We start from the raw sequence: 18,687 nt of genomic DNA, 5'->3' as shown, positions 1-18,687 counted from the left end.
AATCTTAAAGTGCTACCTATTGCAATACAATAGTCACACAATAGCAACGCTCTCCCACATATGTAGCTATTCTAACTGCGCTTATTTCCGTCGTTGGTATAAGTGGCAGTGGGTGGTAATAGACTAGAAATGTACAGTTTTATACCATCGTGCTGATAACGTTTCTTTAGTCATTCGGCAATCCTACAGCCTGAACCACCGTAGGAAAACCATCCTTACAAGATGGTTCACCAACTGGTAGAACTTGCTTCAGGATAATCCTATGGCTCACACCGATTTCATCTTCATAATCACTGTTGTAGTGGTTGTATCCAACGATACTCCAACCCAACACAGATCTTTGTGCAAATGGCTGGTCGTCATTACCACTGAGAACATCTCTGGGGAGTAAGGCTTGAGGACAATTATAGCCTATTAACAAACCTACTTCACAGTCAAGTGCAGGAGCCATTTCATCTGCCAGATGTTCTAGATGGGGCCAGTTCTTGGCAGTTTCACATGTGGGTATATGAGATCTATTGACAGGTATGTAGTCTCTAGTGTAGGTCGTTGGAAGTTGAATTTTCACTTCAGACTTAATGCCTCTTACTTGTAGTCCATTCAATTTGTGAGTGGACACAACCTTCGTCTTGGAAGTTATTGTTGAAATCTTGAGTTTTACTGGCTCATTTTTTTATATCCAGTGTCTCAGCTGTGTCCTTTAGAATGAAAGTGGTGTCGCTTTGGGTATCAAGCAAGGCATACACTAAAATCTCCTTCCTTGGTTCAGCTATAGTTGACACATATACTGGAACGATGGATGAAGTATAAGTGCCATTCTTTTCTTGTACCACTCTGTTTGAAGTCACAGGCATAGGTTCTTGTATCCTCTGTGATTCAGTTGTTCTGTCTGCAGAGTCTTGATTAGCCCTTGACTGATATTGGATGAGTCTTGCTCTTTGTCCTGGGCCTTTATTTACCCGATCATGATGTAAGCACGTTGGATGATATTTTTCACATTTTTCACACACACTCCTAGAAGTGCAGCCCTTAGAGTTGTGACCAGCTTTAAGACAGCCAAAGCACAATTTCTCAGACTGTACAAACTTCAATCTTTCTTCAACTGGTCTTTCCATAATCTTGCGACACTTATGAAGCGTGTGGCCATGTCTCTTACAAAAGACACACATGATGCTATTCTTTTCACTGGAACTAGTAGTGAATGTCTTAGCACTTGAGTTATGATTCCGTTGAAACTTAGAGTGATCTTGATTAGGTTGCTTGAATCTCTCTTGCTCTACTGGCTTTATTGCTTGCAATGAGGTGATAGGATTGCATGCGATTCTAGCTTCTTTGTTGAGAAATTCAACAAAGTATTTGAAATCAGGGAATCCTTTGTATTCATCTTGGAATTTAGTAACTGCTCTATTCCAACGTGAACTCAACCACTCTGGCAATTTAGCTGATATCCTTTGATTTTCAACACAGTCATTCAGAACTTGTAAACCTTGAACATAAGGCATTGCTGATTCAACGCTGGTCAAAAAATCTACAAATTCCCGGAGGTCTTTGCTATCCTTGGTAGCAATCTTGTGCCATGACTGTATTTTGTCACGGTAAGACTTGCCAACTACAAATGGATGGCCAAACCGGTCTTCAAGTATGTTCCAGGCAGCCATGTAAGCCGCTTCTGTTCCAACCAGGAAGTGTCCTTCAATAGCTTTCTTGTCTGGACCACTTACATACTTGCGTAGAAAGAAGAGCTTTTCTTGGGCTGGCAAGTTCTTGCGATCAATTAACATCTGAAAAGACAGTTTCCAATCATTATACTTCAGAGGTTCTCCTGAGAAAACAGCAGGTTCTGGAATTGGAATCCTATTGGCGGTAATAGCTTCAGCAAGTGCCTTCACAAGGTCATTAGAGGCTTCATTGGAAGCAGCTAATGCATCTGACTGAGAAACATGAACTTGAGTGACTGGAAACCTTTGTTGAAGAGGAGGAGCAGAACGCATTTTCCCCTCAGCATCTTCGATGCTTTCAGCAAAAACTTGTAGCCTTGCTTGTGCTGCGTTATGTCTTTTTAATTCTTCTAATCGTTCTACCTCCTTTTTCTTCTCTTCCAACTTTATTTTTCTGACATTACTTTCTGAGATAAATTGGGCCCTTTTTCTTGCATTCACTGCTTCTATTTCCCTTTCTTGAGCTTCTCTCTCGGCCGCTACCCTTTTATCCTCTGCCTCAAGTTTCCTGATTTCCTCTTCATATTGATGCTGTGTCTTCATTATTTTAATCACCTCGTGTAGCTGCTACTTCAGCCGCTGCTTCTTGTCTTTTCTGCAAGGAATCATGGGAAGACTGACTGGACATCTTAGAAACAGACTTTGACTTGCTGAAAGTTGCTGAGATGATACTGGACACAGTGGCTTCAAACACTGAATCTGAATCAGGCCAGGGTATGTCCTCAGGATCTCCATTGAGAAAGTGTTGAGCCTTTTCATTTGCAGTGCTAGTTATGGCAAGACAGGTGTCATTTTTTCTCCGAATTTCTGGCTCGGGGCTTGTGAGGACACAAATCTATTCTCTCTCTCTCTCTCTCTCTCTCTCTCTCTCTCTCTCTCTCTCTCTCTCTCTCTCTCAAAATAGCCATATTTGAGGAAACAAGTCGAGTAATTTGCATCACTAGATATAGATTTCAGTCATTTAACATTTCTATCGCAAAACAGTTGACTAATATTAGATTATTTGCTACTTCCACCTTACCACACTCTTTCAACTTGTCCCCCTCAATGTTTATGGTGGTTACGGCCCTGATTTGGAATATCAATTACAATTGCTCACATGATCAAACTGTCCAATTCAGAAGCGGAAATCCTACTGTAAGGTCAAAAATTATCAAAGACTTCTGCTTTCCTGTCCCAAACCTATCTTCAGTAACAAAAGGGGCATTTGGCATTCCTGAAGGCACAGAGGTGCTGATAGTGATCAATGCCTGTAGGCCAACATGTGTATACACCGGGGGTCTGCTAATTGTCAGACCTTTTGCCCAGTGGGTGAAGTTGTAATCTGCTGATTGGTCAGTTTGAATGTCTCACATTTGGTTTTTAGTCACATGGTCAAGGAAGGGATAAAAGAGGACTGTAACTGTTGCTCTGGGTCTTTCCTTTGCTACCTCTTTTTCTTTGCTCTCTCTTTCTTTTGCTGCCTCTCTCTTCTTGGGGCTCTCCCCTCTCTCTCTCTCTCTCTCTCTCAGGTAATATTTTACATACATGCTGGGTACAATTCATTGTTTATGTTTTACCATCCTTCATCTATTTTGTAACCAATTCAAGTGTAACCATAACAAAATATTGTTATTAAACCATTTCAATTATTAATTATGTGCTAACTAGTCTTGATTCAAGGTTAATATTAAAGTGCTACCTATTGCAATACAATAGTCATTCAATCGCAACGCTCTCCCACATATTTAGCTATTTTAACTGCGTTTATTTCCGTCGTTGGTATAAGTGGCAGTGGGTGGTAATAGACTAGAAATGTACAGTTTTATACCATCGTGCTGATAACGTTTCTTTAGTCATTCTGCAATCCTACAGCCTGAACCACTGTAGGGAAACCATCCTTACCCTACAGTAAATATCAACCCTCTATAGGACTAATTGTGAATTTACAGCTTAAAAATAATTGACTTTATATTTTACATATATTTAGGAGTAAAATCATTTTCCAAAATTGGTTTTCTTCATCTGACCTTTGACCTTTTTTAGGGATCCGTCATTTATAACTGACGTTGACCAATTAGGGTAAATTATTTTTGGCAAATTGTCTGAAACTTGACACACAATCAAATGCTTTTTCTGAAAAGAAGTGAAAAGGTTTTACTGTATCAAAAAACATTAAAAATCTTTATGAACATTCTATTTTTTTCTTGTGCTGCTATATTTGATTTGGAACTCGCGCATGAAAATGTCTAAAACCTGACCGAAATTCGGATGCAATTTCACTGCCTGAAAACCATGTCTTAGTGTTTCAAAAGCATTTAAACAACTTTAACATTGTGTTTCGTCTTGTAATTTCAAATCAATTATCGTAGCACAAGTGAAAGTCAACAAGACTCTTCTTTTTCAATATACCCCACACGTTCCACACATAAGTAGATGTTGACTTGTGCAGTCATCATTGGAGCCTTGCTGCCTGTCAGTATAGCAATGCCAATAGACACTGGAATCTTTTCATGACCTCAGGTTGTTGTATGGATCACATCTTTCAATCTGGCATACAATAATGTACCCAAAATGCCTGACTTTGACAACAACCTATTCTTCATCACTGCCCTCACCCTCATTGCTTCTGTCCTCCTTGGTCCTCAACAACTTGTTTTATTACTACAACCTGATTTTCTGATGCACTCATATCACTATCATCAATACTTTCTGAAATAAGTACAGATTTGTCTCTCCATCTTCCAAAAATCTTACAAAAATGAACCTAAAACACATGCATAAAGGCTATAATACTGCCCGCCAATGCTGGTCAATAGTACCAGCTACACAAAATATGCATCCCATAATAGGACTTTGTCAGTTATGCCTGACGCTCATATTTGTTGGTCTCTGAGTTAAAAGTGATTAAAAATTACAAAAAACTTTAGAAAACACATTTGGATGTTCAATTATATTTTTTATAACTTGAATTTATATGTATTTTCTAGTCTAAAATTAGCTCACTATGGAGCCTTGAGAGCATGTGACCTAATGTGCTTTACGACCTTTACTACTTAGTTACCAAAAATGTGAAGCACATGGCTAATAAATTTAAATTTTACTGGTTGAAGGGGATGTCATTTGACATCACTAAAATACAATTTTGTTGGTTGAACATTAATATTGTATTTTAAATGCAATCTTCTTAGTGTCATTTATAAATGCAAATTCACTAATACAGCTTGCACACCCCTTTTTTCTCATAAGACAAAGTGTATCCCTCCATACTCAGTCAACTCCACTCACCATCAGTCTTGAAGCAGAGCACAGCAACACCCAGCACACAACACCATCTCAAGGTCACTTCCTCCTTCAGCTTTGAAGGATGATGGGCAAGCCCAGAGTCTGCCTCAGTCTGGCCTCTTTCCCTTGAAAGATGGTAGGAGAGGGCGAGGCGAACCCCTGCCGCTCAATAACTGGTACCAAATGTTGCCTTCTAACAAAGGTGTTGACCCTTGAGCAGGCAAAGTCCCAGGGCACCTCACTGCAGAGCTGGAGGACAGGCAGACAGCTGTCTTCTGTCAGCCAGCTCCAGCTGAGGATTCCCCACCACCCGGCCAACAGTGAGGAAACTTTCATAAAAAAGCAGGGTTTTCGTTCAAGACCCAGACAAACTTTTATGAACATGCTGAAGGGTTGCAAACCTTTTATCCTCTTTTGTTTAATGTATCAGTGATTGTGTGTTTATTTTTTTTTAGAAGTTTTGTTTATCTTATGGAAGGTTAGGTTTGTTATATTTGAACAAGTGTCTGGTTTCTATAAAATTAAGAAATTATTTTCCATTATTGACTGTGTTTCTTTAGTAGGCTTTGTTGATCCTGTGGGAGGTTAGAATTATTTGTATAGGTGACTGGTTTGGATGAAATGAAGAAACTATTCTCTAATAGCTAGACATCAGAAGCAAAGTGGGCACAAATTATGTTTCAAAACTGTGAAGTTTGGAATATTTTAATAATCTAAAGAACCTTTTTCCACTAATCTTTTGTAGAATTGAAAGATTCTTCATGGAACCAAAGATGCCAATAAAGAACCTTTATATAAGACTGTAAATGAGACTGACTTATATCACATTATTCTCTAAGTATAAAATGGAATTCAAAATCTTTATCGTACTGTCTTGTGCATTATTACCCCACAAGCCAAAACTCACAGACTGAGCGCTATCATTCTTGATGGGAAGAAGCTGCATAATTAATTTGTATATTCCACAGTGACAGATGTTTGATTTTGGCCGTAAAAGTAATTAATAAGGGGAGTCAAGAGAGGCAGATTGTTTGAAGATTATTTATGAAGACCTCCCTCTCCGCCTGGCGGCTGGGGGAATGTCAAATCTCCTTCACGGCCTCCTGTCTTCACCTGCTCCCTGAGACACAGATGTTTGTCTGAGGCAGATGACCCCAAACACACGTTTAGTATCTGTCCCTTAAGGGAATGGCCATGCGGCAGCACAAATAGAGAGAGAGAGAGAGAGAGAGAGAGAGTGAGGACTGTGCAAGGATTGCACTTCTGTCTAACCATGGGCATTACATAGGGCTTAAGGGGTTTAATTCATATTACAATGGCACTACCTCTGCTTTTATTTGATCTGGAGGACCACCTGATTACTGGGAACAGAGTGGCTTAAGGTTTCAGAGAAATGTGGGACAGCTGTTGAAGAGAGCCTTGTTGTGTGTGTGTGTGTGTGTGTGTGTGTGTGTGTGTGCAGGGGCTGCAGCTCAGAAGGATGAATGAACAGAGGTGTGAAACATGTTGTGAGGAAGGTACTGAAGACAGTCGAATGAATTGGTAGCCTCAACCTCAAAACCACCCGCTGTGATATTATGTACATTCTTGATCTGGCAAGCTTGAACCTGATTGGCTAACTTTATGCGATTTCAGGTGTTGGATTATTATCATTAACTAAAACGATTAAAAAATGTTTTGTTAAAGCTAAAATAAAATAAAATATAAATATTACATTAAAAAAATTTAACTAAACTGCTTGGTAATGAACTGGAGTTGAAGAAATAAAATGACTAACTAGAAATAAATAATCACTAAAACTGAAATAAAAACAAAACTGCAATACAATATATTAAATCTAAATAATAATAATAAAAAATAATATAAAAAATATTAAAAGCACCTAACAAAATGACTGAAATTGAAAATTATATATATATATATATATATATATATATATATATATAGTGGGTACTGTATGTGATAGTTCAGTTTTTCTTTTTTAATAAATCTGCAAAAATGTCAAAAATGACAATTCTGTGTTTTTCTGTCAATATGGGGTGCTGTGTGTACATTAATGAAGAAAAAAAATTACTTAAATGATTTTAGCAAATGGCTGCAATATAACAAAGAGTGAAAAATTTAAGGGGGTCTGAATACTTTCCGTACCCACTGTATATAAAACACTGGATTTGCATGTATTCTCATATAACTGCAGACTGTTTTTTTCTATACATACATTTATAAATGTCTAAATCTTTTTTGACTGAACTATTATTTTAACAACCCAACTGATAATCATCAAGTTGATCATGATTAAAAATTAGATACTGCACACACACGCTTGGAGTAAAAGCAAGCCTAATCAAATTCAGATCACTGTTTTGCAACAGCATGGTGGCCATAATTTATGCCTCAATCTCGGCTGGAACTTCTGCTTTTCTTTGCCTTTAGTTTTGTGTGGCTGGCTGTGTGTGTGCGTATGTGGCAGGGATAATAATAAACTATAATGGATTCCAAACAGAGAGGACTGTGAGTGAATGTAATTTCCTCAATGTGGGGATAAATTAGGAGGCTGAGGTTTTTACTGGAAAGTTCTTGTGGCTATTCAAATCTGCTGCCATGATTGAAGCAATCAGAGTGGATCGCTGGGCAGTAATTCGACAGAAGGTTAGCGCAGGTGACCCGCCACAATATGATCTTGTTTATAGGCGGAAATTGCGGCAAGATTACTCTCTGGGGTCTTATTAGACAGGGTGTGATTGAAGATGAAGCTTTGGTGTCTGACGTGGTGGGAAGCGGTGTCTGGAATTTCGATCATTGTTTTATATGTAATGTGTTAACATAAATTTTCTCAAACAACCCAGGTGGGTTTTGTTAGCTGGTTAGGCCCACAGTAAGAGCTAGGGGCTTACATTTATTCAGAAGAGGGCTTCCATGCAGGATTATGAGCATTAGTCAGTATCTAAATAATAATAGTGATAGCAGAGACCATGCATAAACAGATAGTCCAGGATTAAGAGTCTACTGATCCCTCCCAATAATGACTCTTTTGGACGAGAGGGAACCCCCCAGCTCGATGGGCAGTGGTCCATGGCATTTCAAGGTGTCATGGAGCCTAAGAGAGGCGGTGGCCTACATTCACTGGCCATCTGACACGAATAGACTGGAATCTATTTCTGAATCACTGATTTCAAGGTTAAAGAAGTTCATGATTTATTTTTATGCCATTATAAAAAATAATGCATTGTGAGAGGGGCACACAGTAGTATATTAAAACCCATGTATTTGTGATTATGTGGCACTTGATTAAAAAGTACAGTCCTATACAACTGAACAGAACTGTACAGTTAACCAGCAACGCATATGAAATTAATTCACCAGCGATAAATTACATCATACTTGTACATGGATTCAATCTATCAGATAAATAGAGAGATTAAAAGAAGAATGATCATGAAGAAGATGATCATAAAAGGATACATTTGCATACTAATTAACACAGTGTAATACACTTGCCAATATTCTTTAAACATGTCTAAGAAAAGGCATTGGGGTAATTTATTGAAGAATGATCTAATAATTTAGGTCAGGACTGTGAGGTTTGATTGCATTAACATGCACACATTTTTACCAGTTTTCAGTTAAGTACTTTTTGACTTTTAAAGTTGTGCTGAATTGTGCTTCATAACTCACTTTAATGTGAAGATCAGGCTAGCCCGGGAAGGGCTCCTGATCCCCAGTTCCGCCCGGGAAGGGCTCCTGATCCCCAGTTCCGCCCGGGAAGGGCTCCAGCCCAGGAGCTCTCTCCAGTGCCCGCTCCTCAAAAATGCCCTCCCACCCGCTCCGGCCTCCTCCAGCGTCACCATGGTCAGAGTCTCCCTCGCCTCCGCCTCCAGCCTCCGAGGCCCGGACTCTGCCTCGGTCCGTAGACCCAGACCCAGATCCGTTGAGCCTTTCAGTCAGGTGAATTAGTGCCCTCTCTATGAAGATGGCTTGCTGACTAAGCTCACTGAGAGGATGAAAAATCTAAGCCCTCTCCATTTATGAAACGTGCCGGCAAACTCTCACATTATTCTGAGACCCCGGCCTGGATGCATGCCAAAGATTGCCATTACTCCCCTTATGGACAAAGTGGTGACCCTGCAAGTTATTCTTTTCCAGGAAGGAAACCCGGCCTGTCTCTGTTGTGCCTGATGCGAGCCCTGCGCATCCATTATCGTGCACACAGAGTTTCAGAATGTCTGAACAGCTCCTTGTCTGCCTGGAAGACAGCGGAAGGGGGACGTTGTCTCCAAATGGAAAACCTTTCACTAGACTGTGGATGCGATTCCCATGACTTATCAAGCCAGAGGCTTACCTGGCCCACTGGGAGTGAGGGTACTCGACCAGGGACATGGCTGCTTCTTCAGCCGTAGCACGTGGTGCCTCATTAGCACTGCCCTGTTCCTAATAAGGACTCAATGTTTTCCCTAGACAGACAGTTGATTTGTCGCCTGGTTCTGTGCTTGGTAGTTCTCCCTTTATGTGGAGCCCACCACAGAAACCTTCCCTATGTAGTACTCCCTTTTAGTGAGTCTGTAGATTGTATCTCCACATGTTACCTCCCTTTCGAGTAGGATGTGGTCTCCACTCGGGGAAATTAACACTTCTCCAACATTAATAACCAAGACGTTTCAGCTGCTCTTTTATTCTTATTTTCTCAGATAAGAAAAGGCTCTGGCTCTGCCTTATTTGGCAGCTCTCCCAGATGTTGGAGAGTCAGATCATAAGTCTTGGGTGTTGGAAAGTTACGAAGAAAAGAGGTGCATTTGGTTGTGACACATTGGGCTTGTCAAAATCTGTGCCCCCATGGACTCGTAACGAAGTTTAGCAGCTGTGGCGTTTAGTATAGGGTCCCCTAATGTCAGAACTTTGACGCAATGTCGAAGTAACCGACTGAAAGGGAATGTCTCGGTTATATGGTAACCCTCGTTCCCTGATGGAGGGAACAGAGACGTGTCCTTTGTGCCACAACTCTGAACTGCTTCTGAGTGGGTTAAGATGCTTTTCAACTCTTCAGAACAAGTCGAGTGACCAAATGCCACGCTGGCCTATTTATACCCGGGGGTGTGGCTAGCTATGCAAATTTTGTTCACCAATTTCATTGGCCTTTTCTCAATGATGTCAGAGGTGTCTGGACTCCCAAGTGTGACCCCTAGTGTTGGAACTTCAACACAACGTCTCCGTTCCCTCCATCAAGGAATGAGGATCACCATATGTAACCGAGATGATTTATCTAATAAGACCGTCAAGATTATGTGGAAACAACTAAGAAAAAAAGAAAGACAAAAATGTCCTTTGATTGTAGCAGATGTACCGTCTTAAGCGAACCAGCAATCTTCTTGTTTAATATGAGGAATACATCTGTTCATGGTTCAAGCCTCCCGCTCCTTCCTGTGACAGAATATCTGCAACTGCATGTTTCTCAGTAGCACAGCTTTAAACCTTTCTACAGCAATATGTAATTAAACTCAGACAGCATATTTCTAAATCCTAAAGGCTATTATAGATTTATTTAGGCTGGGACATTGTCTGACCCTACAGTAGCATTTTTTTTGTTCTCTCCATGCTCACGACAAACCTCTATTTGCAGTTAAATGGGTGGATATAGAGTTTTAAATAGATGAGTGCTTGGGTGCTGGCCTTCAGTTTTGTATTTGGTTCAATGAGGTTAGAGCTTATCACTCCACGCTGAAGAGAGTAATTATTCACAATCCTTAGCATCTATAGCAAATTACATATCTGTGAATGTGTCTCCAGGCACATTATAGAAAGTCAAAATGTAGAATATGTGTATTTGAGGCTTTAATTACCGGATAGTCGCTTTGCACCCCTGGAGGATTAAAGTACTGAGGACATGTAATTATTGAGTGCTCTACATTTGAGCAGGGCTGTATCTGTGATTAAAACTATCCCTCAGACAAATTGCTTTGAAATTCTGTGAATACTTAAGTTAATTGGTACTTGTGTTTTCTGGCCCTTGTCGTTAGCTGTTTCCATACGTATGTGGAGAGTCAGAGAGGGATGATGTAACATTTAGCCTGCTTTTAACAGAAGGAACCTTTTCAGCTGGATTCATGTCTGGTATTGCATGTCGCGCTGAGCAGTTGGACTCTCTGTCCTTCTCTGTCACATCGCAACCGGGAGAATCATCCGGTTCTGATCTCAATGTTAATGTATTCCCCCTTATTTGACTTTTTAATAGGCTTTTACCTAATTATCATCACATGGTGCAGAGCAGGGGTAGAGAGAGGAGACACAAAAGGAGGTCATCTTTGGCAGTGTTGGCAAGCAGCCTACACCCGAGCACCGTTACAGCGGCCATCGCTCCGGCCGATGATAAATTTTCCCCTTGAACATGATGTCAATATATTGATGTGCCTGCCTTTATTAAGACACCATCCAACTGATAACAAGTCCTGCTGTGTGTTACCAACATAAATAATTAGTGCAGAGACCAAGGAACGGCAGGTGGCTTTTGGCACAAAGAAATAATCATACTTGATGTGGAAAATAAAGTAAAAGGAGCCATCTGTTCCCAGCAGGGGTACAGGGAGAAAAAAACACGTTAACATATTGTCACTAACGTTATGAAATACACAGTTAATAATTCAGTCATGCTTCCGACTCTGGCCACTTGTTTAAAGAATATGAAATGAGTGAAGGTGCCCATCTTGATGCCTGAATTAACCTCAATGTTCAGCCTTATTGGCTCTTCCGGCTATTTTATTAATTATTTGCTTGCTAAACAGATGTAGGGAGGTCATGTCTGGTAAATATTATGATGCAAACAGCAGATCTGATATGTGAAATGGAGTAGTACTCGATTGCAGCTATTGTAAGTTAGTACTAGTTCAGGCAATGGATGGAAAGTGACTCAAGTCATGTCATGATGCAACATGGGGGCAATTTTTAACACCTGTGAAAAAGTTGCATCTGGATTGCTCTCTATGTCCTTTTTAGTTTGTTTGCAAGTGAAAACTTATTTAACATGACAATGCAGCATCCAATATGGCATTTTTGATTGAGGCATCCCTGGTTAGTGCATTAGGTGGACCAGCCTGAATAGTACAGTTTTAAAGGTGAAGAAGTATATGACTGTAATCAGATTTTATTGGTGGTTTGACATGTTATTGAAACATAAGCTTTTCTAACAGTTTTAGAGATTATGGCCTTAAATGTTCATGTAGATAGGGATGTTATCTGGATAGTCAGGGCATTACCCAACTTACTCCATTGAAGACATTTGTCATAATACAGTATATTGAGAAATAGCTACAGTTGCAAAGTTTTTAGAACTTTGTGCATAAAATGAAGAGCTGACTTAAAAATGCATAAAGATGTACCTGCATTTTGCCATGAATTACTGCATTTTGTATTAAGTAATCCAGTCCACAAAAATAGCCCCGTACTTTTGATGAGAGCAATCCACTTGAAATCCTCCATTCACTCAAATGACAATCCGGTACCATGTTTTACAGTAGTTCAAGAGAGCATGGTTGAGTTTGGTGCAGAAAACTGCAGGGACATCCTTTCTAACATACCGCAGGTCCTCTGAGGCGTCCTGGAAACCAAAAGGAAACACTCTTTTGCCCAGGAGCAAAGAAGCCATTACAGCCTGTAGTGGAAGATTTAATAGGTGTCATAATTTATCACGTAAACCGAAAACTGTTTCTTAATTAAGTACGTGCGTTAATGAATTTTTTAATTTGCTCCCTGTAAGTACTTTGCTGTGCTAATTGCAATATTATTCACATTAGTTATCGGCTATTGCCCTTGGCTATTTGCTGAAGTAGGAGAGGGTCCTTTTTCGTCCTCCTATCTAAAGTTCATTAACTCATCAAACCTGAACAATTTTAATTTCAGGACAACGATCTCTTCTGGAATTCTTCTCCTGAAGATTAAATTTCTTACTATAGGATAAAGAACAGTACAGTTAATTTTTAATTAAAAGTTACAGTTATTTAATATATTTATTTTGTGGACCAGTCATTTTTATAGTTCATTAGAGTATAACAAAGGTTGGAGAATATTTCAGATTGCAATATGGGTGTTAGTGTGAAAAACCATCATAATCCTCCAAGTAACCCATATTCAAGTCTTTAATGTAGTGACCACCTGAATAATACCACAACTGTGCTGTTGTGTCAAATCCTTCTAAAGTAACGTATTAAATAAGGCTTTGTCCCCACCATAATGTGTTTCATCCACTGACGCAGCTTGCACTGGAAAGCCCTATATGTTTTCTGCCATGGCTTCACAAGTCCATCACTCAGTGAGAAAACCTGCCCCACTAATGCTCATACCAAGATGCTCAAACCACATGGTAGTATTAGGAATGGGGGGAAAAAATCTGTGAACATTACCCGATAATGTTGTAGAACCATCTGCAGAGAAATTTATTTAATATTCAGTGGGGATCCTACTCACTGACATTAGGAGACCCATAATCCCTTGTAGATTAAATTAAATGTAAGCTCTGAGTATTTATCTCAAGCTATTGTTTTCATCAGCACTAAAGATATTGTTCCCCGCCACATAATACCAAACGAGGCTGTTGTCATCCACATCCTTTTGCTGAAATGCAATTTTATTCCGGCTTTAATCTCTCAACAACATGTTAGTATTATGATTTTTAACTACACTTCACTAAATGGTGGAAAACTATGCATTTTTGGTATTAAAATAAATCTTCTGTTACAGTAATCTAAAAGCAGAAGGAACATTACACATAACACTCATAGCACATAACAGCAATTTATCAACTCTCATGGAGGAAATTATGATAATGGAATAACTTTTATTTATTACTTTGACTAAGACTCTTCTTTTAAGTTGTTTTTATTTGAATATAATGCCATGAGAGATGTTTGCAAATTGTTGCATATGTCATAAATGCATTTTGTAAAATTAAAACAATGTTAAAAGAGGAATACAACAGTTGTTGTTAGACTTTTAATATGATTTTTAATGTCTCCAGCTACCAAAAATTGAAGTAAACTTTGTCATGTTTTATTTATTAAATATATTAATTCAGAATGTGACATTACTTGCTTCATAGTTTATATCATATAAAGTAATGTTTTGAACAAACCTATGAAACTTGCAAAAAGTTTTGAAATTATAGTTCCAATAACTCCAATAAACCTGCAGGGTTAATCAAAGGAAGAGATCAGATTAGCCTCAAAATTAAAACCTGGAAGTATCTAGCACAACTTTACATGATGAAAATCACCCACAGTGCTTCAAGCATATTTTGACATGTTTCGTCACTGCTGCACCATTGCTTATATTTCCTTCTCAAATCATGTCTCAGTGAAGCCCAGTGTGGCTGATCAAGCCGTTCTAACAACTGGAAGACATCACAAGTTAAACACTCATTATTTTAATTTGATGCTAATCATGTGTTAATGAGACTAATCCTTGCAATGATTCAGGTAATTTGCTTAATGGCTGCCCAGAGTACAGATTACGGTAATCAGTCACATTTGATAAGACGTCTGTTGCAGAGAGGGGAAATTCTCAGGTATCAAAGTAATTCAACTGTGATAAGATCAATTTTGCACTCCCTTTATATCCTACCAAAAATCAAACAGATAAATGTCATAAAACTAACTGATCATTTTGTTTACAAGTCAGCTGAAGATAGACCATCACCATCAACTGCAATAGTTTATACAAGGAATAATCAGACATTGCTTTAAGGTGACATCATGTAAGAGTTAATCCTCATTAAAACAAGTATAAAGTGGCATATTTCCTTACCATTTATCAATTCAACATTCACATTTAAGGTGTTGGATTTAATGATCAAACTTTTAATTTCCTGGCCTTTGTGAGCAATTGTTTTTTTTTTGAGACTTTGTTGAATTATGAAGAATGGCAATTCATAAGGAGGCCAAAGACAAGAGCTTAAGCAGAATGGATGGTTGTTCAGAACGCTATAGAGAGCACTGCCTCTCTGGAGATCCAGAGGAGTAAACACCCCTGTGCTGACAAATGACAGCAGCATAATGACCCATAAGCGCTAACAAATATAAATAGGTGCTGCTTATATTTAACTGTCATCAAAACAAATGCTTGTTAAGCGTTTATGACTTCCCATTTGAATGATGAATATCTTAATTATCTCATCACTGTTGCAAATCTGAATATTTTCCAGACTTCAGTTTTATTTATTTTGATGACAAAACTTAAAGAGAACAAGACGACTTATTTCAAAAATCTTTTTTATTTTATTTATTTTTGTACAAAAATTGTTAAACACATGTAAACAAATATGTATTTTACAATATCTTCTAATCCATAATGGTTATATAATATATAACGCAATGGATGATGCACATGACAATTTTAATTGAAATTTAGCTTCACAATCAGATAAAAGATCCTCACTCGCTGCATGTATCTTCTTAATACATTATAGTTTCTTTTTATTTTGCAACAGAGCAATCAACAATCAGATGTTTCGGCAACAAGCCTTCTTCAGTGAATCATATAATAACTTCCTGCAAGAAAGCCTTATAATCACCAGGTGGAGAGTCACGGGTGCTACTTATCACAAACTCAATCGACCAACCAATCAAGTACATTAAAGACGAATGATAAAAGAATAATTACAAAGCAATCAACACATCAAAAAGATAGTAGAAGCACAAAATATACACCACAAATAAATTAAAAATTCACTAAACAAATTTACAGAAAACACTATTATGGAGGATGAGCCGACACAGGTCGAAAGCCACTATTACTCACTTCTACTTAAAGAAAACAAGAATTAAAATTTAGCTCCCATTACAATATGTGAGAACACAGGGCATATGCAAATTTGCCCCCAAACAAACAAACAAACATGAAACAAAAGGGCTTTGCATTGTATTTTAACAAGCTTCCTGCAGAACATACTCATAAGAATTAAAAGAGGTGACAATGAACATTTGTCACATAAATTGAGGGATAACCTATATTCCCCTTTTTAATCCGGCCTAAAATGTGTAAATATATAGGGTCTTAAGGATCCTTTTCAACCCAATATCTCACTGTAATGCTAGTCTATTGTGCTGGGCTGAGGCTTACACTTCTTAGCATGCTGAGTGACAATGGACTTATGTGGCGTTCAGATCTGGCAAAAGAGGCTTTTTGTGTCACAGACTGCACACAGCTCTGATATCTCACTGTGGCCGATACGCTTTGAAGCCTTACATGCTTTCAGCGGCGCTCTAGCATGAACCGTGTCCAAGCTTCCCACTCTGATAATGGAAACAGCCCCAATATTCTCTCATTGACTAAAAGAGCAACAGCTAACACTAGCTATTATGGAGATTACAAAAGTGAACCTTAAGCCTGTAGTTTTAATTCACATTATTGTTAGACAGCTAGATCTCTACTTAGAAGTGCATGTAGATTACAAAAGGGCTATATCCATTAAGTGGATCAGTACAATTTGTAATATTACATTTTTTTCTGCTTCAAGTATAAAATGTAAATTCGGAGATTCTTTCCACTTGTTCCATTATTTGTACATTTCTTGGGGTTGTACTGACATTTGAATGTGTGAAACTACAAAGAGTGCACAAAATATAAACTATATTCTGTAAACCATATTATCTCACAGCTCTCTATATAAAGTTGGATTGTATATGCATATTTTTGTTCTTATGATCACAAATTCTGTACTATATTATCGCCCAGCTCTTATATGCTAAATATGACTGTAAGATATAAAGATATAAAGATTAGAATTTCATTATAATTGTCATAATTTTCTGCAAAGCTCCTTTGAAACTGTTGACTTGCCAAAATGAGAATAATACTAAATATCAGCAAAATGACAATAATCAAATACAGATACCAAAAGTGAAAGCGCTCATAGTGTTACCAGTATTCATAAGTTTATATTTATATGCAAATCTTGTGTTTTTCTTTAACAAAACACATTTATGTAAATATGGATATGGATGATAGTTTAATGTTGTTATAGGAAAAGTAAGGATTATGTGCATGAAATGAAACATCTCTTGAGTGCATGCTGTGAAGAGGAACTTGAGTTTACTGTACATTGTTTTGGATGAAACATGTATTAAATGAACTCCTCATCAAACACAACAAAGGCACTACATTCATCATAATTCACTGTGCTAACTGTGTGAATGCATCCACACCAGCCCTTCCACTGATTGACTTCCAGTTGTTTGTGCCTCCCTCAGACTGTAGTAGTTTATGAAGCCATCTACTGATTGGAGTTGGTATTGCACCAGCATTTCTTTTTTTAAACTTTTTGACTTAAAAAAAAAAGACTGTTGTTCTCTGTTCTAGCTCCTACTTGGATTAAGAAGAGCCATTGGAATAGCATGCATCATAATCTGCAACATATTCCCTTCATAATCTAAAAAAAAACACCTTAAGAGGATGAATATGAACCTCTTCTTTAAGCTGCTTTCATACAGGCAGATGAATGAAAATGGAGCAATTACTATATTGAGGTCATGATGGTAAGAACTGGATAATATTCCTTTGAGAGGCCCATCTCTATGTAGGGACATGGGAAAATTGTGGACTTAATGTTTTGAATGATTACTAAAAAAAGACTCTGAAAATGCTTGTGTTTAGACGACGTGAGGCCAAATTCAAGAACTACTACTGAATATATAAACAACTAAAAAATAAACACAATACAAACGCATTTAGAAATAGTTTTCTTACATTTTAAGACAGCATAAAATCGTAGTTTGGATGTCTTTATTTTTTCGCATACAGGTAACTTATTCTCTTTCTTTCATATGAAGGGTTATTAAAGGGAATAATGCATTATAATTACTCATAATGTGCTTTGTAATACATTAATCTTAATTGATTTATTGTATCCATTTAATTACATCCTCTCACAGCACTTGTGGTTTAGCAATGCCAGTGAAATCATACTCCCCCAAAACCTTAGAAATCGAAGGCAAATTCGGTAACACTTTACTTAAAGCCTTTATGTATAATGCATTATAAAAGTAGTTTCAATGCATTAATTATGCCTTTTAATGCAGCTTATAATGAATTGTACAATCTCATGAATAATTGTAACCAATAAATGAACACTTATCAATTCATTGTTACACAGGCAGATCACTCACTGTTCATGATGCACGAACTATTGGGAGAAAATCCTCAATATTGATTGATTTGTTTATATGAATGTGTTTATCTCGTCTCTGTATAGTTCATGTTAAAGCAGTGTTTCAGTAACCAAGAAAACGCTGTATCTGGTGTTCCAGAAGCGCCTCCTGCTGTCAGAGAGTGAATCTGCATCTCATTCAGAGCTCCTGCTGTTTGCTTCGTTCAGGCATGTAGTATAATTTCACAAAGCTAGTCAGAACATTCTGTTTTTGCTTCAAATTGGGTTATTATTAAATCAAATTATGTATATGAAATTATATAACTAAATGATATGAAATTATATAAATGATATGTATATGAATTATAGAACTTAAATAACTGAAATTACAGATTTAGGTTAAATAAAGATGTCAGTCTTTATTTTTCTTCTTTTTAGGAAACAAATCAAAGAAAAATAAACAAATTCTACTGTTCCTAATATTCTGTATGTTGCTCAAAAACAAAATATATTGTGTTTTACCCAGTCATTTAAAAATAAGCTCTAACGACAATACCGTGATACCGTGAAACCGTGATA

This window comes from Sinocyclocheilus grahami, unplaced genomic scaffold (genome assembly GCF_001515645.1).
Source record: "Sinocyclocheilus grahami isolate Dianchi unplaced genomic scaffold, SAMN03320097.WGS_v1.1 scaffold317.1, whole genome shotgun sequence".
Classification (NCBI taxonomy): Eukaryota; Metazoa; Chordata; class Actinopteri; order Cypriniformes; family Cyprinidae; genus Sinocyclocheilus; species Sinocyclocheilus grahami.
This window is presented reverse-complemented; position numbering follows the sequence as displayed.